Below are 7,441 nucleotides of genomic sequence, written 5' to 3' on the forward strand. Positions count from 1 at the left end.
ATTAATTTGTGGGAACGTCATATTAACTTGTGGGAATGTCATATTATGTCGTGGCAATGAGATAATTTTGTCGAGGTAACGACATCCTTATGCCGTGGCCTCGAGATGCTATGTTGAGGCAACTACATCCATTTCTCGTGGCCACGAGTTTAATGCGTAAACAAACCTGCGTGACCATAGCAACCCGATTATTAGGGATGGATTTATTAATATTTTATTTTGAATTAAGATATTATTATATTATTTATACATAGAAATTTGAACATTATTATATTAACCATATGCTTTGGCTACCGGGCTGTATTAGATGTGATCGTCAGCATTCAAATTAAGTTTATCATAAATAAATATGACAAAGTGCATAATAAAATATAATTAATCCATCCTACAGTCTTGTAAGTCCATTACCTCTTAGCCAGCACCCCGACGCCCTCGTCCTAAAAGCCCCTGAACTCGCAAATGTCAGTGTTTACGAATAGATTAAATGATCAGCTGTTTTGACTCTCATTCTGACGGCACCCATTCACTGCAGAGCATCCATTGATGTACAAGTGATGCAATGCTACATTTCTCCAAATCTTTTCCCATGATAAAACAAACTGGACATCTTGGATGGCCTGAGGGTGAGTCAAGTTTCAGCTTATTTTTCATTTTGGAGTGAAATATTGCTTTAACACTTGGGGTCTGATCTTTTGTTTAAGAAATTAATAACTACAAAAGCAGCAATTAACCCAATATCATACCAAATATTAATGCAAATATTCCTGAATCCCGGTGACCAGATGTCCAGATTTCTGTGTCTCTTTCTTCCTGTGCAGCATGAGAGTGCGGTCATGCATTAATGGCATCAGCCACGTCAGTGAAAACAAGTCGACTGGGCTTCTGAGTTGTTCCCTGACTTGTGGTCAGTGTCTGTGGCGAGAAAGAGAGAGTGAAAGTAAGTAAACAATGCAGGATATTGACGCTAGAACATTATAGAATATAATTCACTGTGAGCACCCACTGCTCCGGGTGTGTGCTCACAGTGTGTGTGTGTGTGTTCACTGCTCTGTGTGTGTGCATTTCGGATGGGTTAAATGCAGAGCACAAATTCTGAGTGTGGGTCACCATACTTGGCTGAATGTCACTTCACTTCACTTCACTTTCATTAATACAAATGTAAATCTAGTTCTACAATGAAACATTACACAAATATGAATTAGCTAAATAAAATTAATTCTGTTATGTTGAGAGTATGAGAATGAGACGAACGAGGATCCTAGTGCCAAAGCACAAATTAAGGAGAGTTCAAATATGGATTCGTTCACAGCTGTAGTTTGATGATGACTATAAATGATATTAAAGGGATGTGTGGTAACTGACACGTTTACAGAGAAGAATACTTTACCACAAATAACAAACCACATGGCCTGGTGTCAGAACTTAAGAGAAATGAGAATGGTAGAGATCGAAATTAAGACAAAAACATTCAAAAAGTATGGCATACTTTTTTTTTTCAGAGACTCACCATGCTGTCTTAGTTTTGTAAAAAATTCCATATTGCAGTTTTATTATAATTAAATATTATACAGTTTGCAGTATCTGCAAAATGTTAATTTACTAAGATAAAGAGGGATCATACAAAATGCATGTTATTTTTATCTGACCTAAATTAGATATTACACATAAAAGTTACAACAATTAGAAAACTCCTTCAGGTCCCACGAAATCTATCAATCCATCTATCTATCTATCTATCTATCTATCTATCTATCTATCTATCTATCTATCTATCTATCTATATAAAATTAAAAATAATAACCATTTTAGTTTAGAATCAGCAACATTTTTTGTTTGTTTGTATGTCTTTGTCTTTGACTCGCGTGGTGGAGTTCTCTTACGAGAGCTCTCTCGTACTGCGTCTTAGCTAAGACGCTACAGGAAAAGTCTCTTTTCACGAAATACTGAAGCAAAAAATTATCCTTAATTTTGTATTTTTGTAAAGCGCATTTGCAGCAGTACACAGCCATAGGCGAGACGGCTCGTTCGCTCATTGGCTTGTTCTGCGGCAACTGCACAGCCTATCGAGCGCAGGCTGATGCAACATCAGACCAATAAGGGCGCTTCGCGCCCTTCTTGCCACTTCCCGCTGAAACGGGTGTGGCCCAACCTATAAAAGGACCTCGAAAAGGCTGACTCACCTGATTTTTCATCTCTTCAGCAAAGCTCACGCATCGCTGGATCACGAGGAAGCAAGCGCCGTCTGGAAGAGCATATCAGCAGGACGAGCCATCCTGAAGCCACTGGCATCGCCGCCTTCCACTGCCGTTCCTGCTGCGCTATCCGGCGCCCATATCCTTTACATCCTTGTTCTGTTATATCCACATTCACAAAAGAGCTGCGTCTTTTTAAAGATGCCTTCGTGCGGCTCGTGCAGAGCCCCGCTCAGCGAAGGAGATCGTCACGTCATCTGCGTCTCCTGTCTGGGTGAGGACCATGCAGCGTTCGCGCTCGCTGACGGCGGATGCCCTCATTGCGAGTTAATGCCTATGGTGACTCTGAGGACTCGCCTGGCATCCTTCTCGAAGCCTGCATCATCCACTGCGCCGCAGCGCCGTAAGAAGCGCCGCTCGCAGCGCCTACCAGAACCGCCTCCAGCTCGGCCGAGCTCGCCGGTTCCCTCCGCTTCGCCGGCCTCCTCTGCATCGCTTCCCGATGCTCATCGTCCGCTGCTTGCCGACGCGTCATCTGAGAAAGTGGATCTCAGGCCCGCGTCAGAGGAAGAATACACGTGCTCTCTGCTTGCTTCGGGCAGTGAGGGTTGGGCGAGCTCCGTGGATCTCGCGCCCGCTGCTCGGAGGCCCAGCAGACGGGGGGATATCGATAAGGAGCTGATGCGTGTACTCTCGCTGGCCGCGGCGAGCCTCGGCCTCGAGTGGTCTGCACCAGCGCCCCCTTCACATTCCCGGCTGGATGGTAGCTATCTTCCGAATGAGCGCTCTTCCACAAGCTCAAAGCACGCCCCTTTTCTTCCTGAGCTTCACGAAGAAGTGGCGAAAGCTTGGGACGCTCCATTCTCGGCGAGAATCCGCTCATCTGTTTCGCCAGCATTCTCCACACTGGACGGTGCTAAGAACAGAGGCTACCTGTCACTTCCGCCGGTGGAACAGGCTATAGCAGCGCACCTTTTTCCCGCCCTCTGCTGGACGGCGGACTAAGGCGGCGTTGCCATCCAAAGCCTGCCGCATGATGTCATCGCTGCTCGCAAGGATATTCTCTGCTGCTGGGCAGGCTGCGTCTGCGTTACACACCATGGCTACGCTACAGATTTTCCAGGGCGATCTTCTCCGCAAGCTGGATGAGATGGGACCTGAAGCGATCTGTCTCGCGGATCTGAGGAGTGCTTCGGATCTCTCCCTCCGCACTACTAAGTCTGCTGCACAGGCCATGGGACGGGTTATGGCTTCCGCTACGGTGGCTGAGAGGCATTTGTGGCTGACGCTTTCTGACATCAAGGAGTCTGAGCGCGCTGCGTTCCTTGACGCGCCGCTAACTCCTGCCGGCCTCTTCAGATCTTCCGTCAACGAGTTTGTGGAGAGATTCGCCGAGGACCAGAAAGCTTCGCAGGCGTTCAAGCACTTCTTGCCGAAGCGCTCCAGTTCTGCAGCTAGCCGCTCTAGACCGGCCCCACAGAGCTCTCAGTCACGCCCACCGCCTCCTGCTGCGTCATCGCGACAGCGTCAGCAACACAGCTCGGGACCCCGTTCTCGCTCTTCAAGCCGTCGCCCCGCGCCGCGGGAGCCGCGGCAGAGGATTGCGGTGAAGCCAGAAGCCCCGAAAGCATCCTAGCACTGCTGGGAAAGCGGCCGGTGTTCGAGTTCCGCTGCGGCCGAGCTCTCACCCAAGCGCGCCGCTGTTGCAGTTCCAAGAGTTGTGACTGCCTCAGTGTATTCTGCAATGCGCAAGCCTGCACGAGTGCCCGCTTGCCTGCACACAAAAGCCGTTATCACGGCTACCCAGATGTTTCACAAAAAGAGTATTTTTTCTGGTGTTCCGGCCACGGCCGATGGTGCTATAAATGTTGTGACGATGCCCACTCCTCAGTGCCCATCTCCACATGTAAGCACAGCCCTGCACACAGGGCCTGCGCCCATAATGTCGACTCAAGTCGGTCGCGCACACTGCATAGTAAGCGTGCCCACCCCTCAGTGCCCACAATTACTATGTCACACGCGTCATGTGGTTTCTGTAAAAACGAAACCCGTGCACGCTCATCCAGCCACGGCCGATGGTGCTATAAATGCAGTGACGATGCCCACTACCCAGTGCCCATCTCCACATGTAAGCACAGCCCTGCACACAGGGCTAGCGCACATAAGATCGACACAGATCGGTCGAGCGCGCCGCATAGTAAACGTGCCCACTTCCCAGTGCCCACATACACTATGTCACATACGGCGCGGGGCTTCTGTAAAAACGAGGCCCGTGCACGTACATTCTGCACAGGCAGACAGCGAGTTGAAAGTGGTAAATGTGCACACATGCAGCCCACGGTTACTCGCAGATATATCGAGTCCCACGGGACCCGCTCAGCCTCCCCCCAGTCGGTTAAGCGCCGGAACGGGGTCGAGGAAGAGTGATCTGCCCGCTGTGATCAGCGCGCTCCCCGCCTCAGATGCGCAGCACACTCGAGCGCCGCCGTTGCCCAGTCAACAGAGCGTGTTTCGCATACAGCCCTTAGCCATTCATGCAGATGCATGGTCAGCGCTTCCAGGGGTTTCGGATTGGGTCCTAGGCATTATAAAGAGAGGCTACTCGCTACAGTTTTCTCGACGCCCACCGCGCTTTTCAGCGCGCGTCGAAACTACGGTCAAAACAGAAGTAGCACACATACTTCGGGCCGAAATATCAAAACTGTTGAGCAAAGGGGCTGTAGAGCCTGTGTCTCAAGCTCAAAGCGAGGGGGGGCTGTACAGCAGATACTTTCTGGTGCCCAAGAGAGACGGGGGGTCTCGGGCCCATACTGGATCTAAGACAGCTGAACAAGGCATTGATGAAACGCAGTTTCAAAATGCTCACGACCAGGAAGCTCCTCGCGCAGATTCACAGAGGGCACTGGTTCATGTCAATAGATCTGAAGGACGCGTATTTTCAAATACAGATAGCGTCAAACCACAGGCGATATTTGAGATTCGCCTTCGAGGGCCAGGCATACCAGTTTACAGTCCTGCCATTCGGCTTGTCCATAGCTCCTCGTACGTTTACGAGGTGCATGGATGCAGCGCTCGCTCCTCTCAGACTCAGAGGCGTACGAGTGCTGAATTATTTGGACGATTGGCTGGTTCTGGCCCGATCACGAGCGGAGCTCGTGGACCACAGGGCCGTTTTACTCGATCACCTCGAGAAGCTCGGCCTCAGTGTCAATTGGGCGAAGAGTTCGCTGAACCCCAGTCAGACGATCCTGTTTCTGGGTATAGTTCTGAACTTGTGTTCCATGACGGCGCGGCTGTCACCACAGCGCGCGATGGGCATTCAGCGCGCAGCGAGTTCTTTCCGCTGCGGCGCGACCGTGTCGCTCAAACACTGTCAAAAGATGCTGGGTCTCATGGCCTCAGCATCTCCGGTTCTGCGGCTGGGCCTGCTCCGCATGCGCCCCCTGCAGTTCTGGCTGAAGGCTCGGGTGCCGCGCAGAGCGTGGGCGTCTGGCCGGCTGCATTTCAAGGTCGATCAGAGCTGTGTTGCGGCTCTAGCACCTTGGACAGCGAACGGCTGGTACCGATCAGGTGTAAGCCTGGGGACTTCCCCGAGTGTGAAAATGGTGTCGACGGACGCCTCCACTTCGGGATGGGGAGGCTGCTCGAAGGCAGACCATCCTTTGGCCTATGGTCAGAACGGGAAAAGCTCCATCATATCAACTGCCTGGAAATGCTGGCAGTGGAGAACGCGCTGACGCGCTTTTGTCTCCATATCAAGGATCACCACGTCGTAGTCCGTTCGGACAACATGTCCGTGGTGTCCTACATAAATCGCCAGGGCGGTCTTGGGTCCCGAAACCTGTGCAGGCTGACGGAACGCCTCCTGGTTTGGGCTCAGCGCAACGTGCGCTCGCTGAGAGCAGTGCATGTGCCTGGACTGCAGAATCTGGGTCCAGACAGGCTGTCCAGAGGCAATGTTCCTACGGACGAATGGTCTCTACACCCGCAAACAGTCCGGCTGTTGTGGGAGAGATTTGGCATGGCGGAGGTGGACCTCTTTGCGTCCCACTAAAACGCTCACTGCCCCGCGTTCTTTTCCAAGAACGAAAGCACGCTGTCACGGAGATGGCCGTGCTGCCCGCTTTATGCATTCCCTCCCGTCTCCCTCCTTCCGCAGGTGATAGAACGGGTGAGAGAAACGAGATGTTCAATACTGCTTGTAGCACCTCTTTAGAAGAACCAACCATGGTTCCCAGATTTGATGCAGTTAGCAGATGTCGCCCCGTGGCCGGTACCGTTGAGGAGGGACCTCCTCTCGCAGGCCAGGGGCTCGATTTGGCACCCTCAACCGGAGTTGTGGTCCCTCCATGTGTGGGCGCTCAACGGTTACCCGCTTATCTCGCAGTGGGAGTGCTAAATACCATCACTCAGGCTAGAGCTCCGTCGACACGACGTCTGTATGCCTCGAAGTGGTAGGTGTTCTTCAGCTGGTGCACAGCTCGAGGTTATTCACCCCTTAGTTGTGAGGTGACGGAGGTCCTCTCCTTCCTACAGGAGCTGTTGGATAAGGGCAGAGCCCCATCCACGCTCAAAGTTTATGTGGCGGCCATCGCAGCGTTTTCTGAAACGGCGTCCGGTCAGTCAATAGGAAGGAACGATTTAGTCATCCGGTTCCTCAGAGGAGCTAGGAGGCTGAATCCTCCCAGACCTTTGTCAGTCCCTATGTGGGACCTCGCGGCGGTTTTGGAGGCCTTGAAGGGTCCCCCTTTTGAGCCTATCCAATCGGTTAGCCTTCAGCATCTGTCGTTAAAGACAGTATTCTTGTTTGCTCTCGCTTCTGTGAAGCGTGTGGGTGATTTGCACGCGCTCTCGGTGAGCCAGTCGTGCTTGGAGTTTGGGCCCAATGACTCAAGAGTCATACTCAAACTTAGGCACGGTTATGTGCCGAAATCCCTCAACACACCGTTTCGGGCTCAGGTTATTGCCCTGTCTGCCCTGCCGGTGTCAGGGGAGGATGGAGACTCGAGTCTTCTTTGCCCTGTCAGGGTTTTAAGAGCTTATGTGTCTCGCTCTGCTGCCTTTCGGCAGACTGAGAAGCTGTTTGTCTCGTTCGGTGGACGTCCCAAGGGAATGGCTGTTTCGAGACAGACTCTATCCAGATGGATAGTTGACGCCATAGCATTAGCTTACGCTTCCAGGGGCCTTCAGTGCCCATTGGGCGTCAGAGCACACTCCACAAGAGGCGTCGCCTCGTCGTGGGCGTGGTC

General features: G+C 51.6%; 1 long non-coding RNA gene across 1 annotated transcript; it reads right to left on the reverse strand.

Annotated features, from left to right (window-relative positions):
* Window positions 1–487: 487 nt before the first annotated feature.
* On the reverse strand, window positions 488–1,698 carry LOC132151222 (uncharacterized). Its single transcript, XR_009436353.1, has 2 exons — window positions 1,388–1,698; window positions 488–912 (listed from the first exon to the last, which is right to left on the reverse strand). It is a non-coding gene; the product is annotated as an uncharacterized LOC132151222 (long non-coding RNA).
* Window positions 1,699–7,441: the final 5,743 nt, after the last annotated feature.

This window comes from Carassius carassius, chromosome 10 (genome assembly GCF_963082965.1).
Source record: "Carassius carassius chromosome 10, fCarCar2.1, whole genome shotgun sequence".
Lineage (NCBI taxonomy): Eukaryota > Metazoa > Chordata > Actinopteri > Cypriniformes > Cyprinidae > Carassius > Carassius carassius.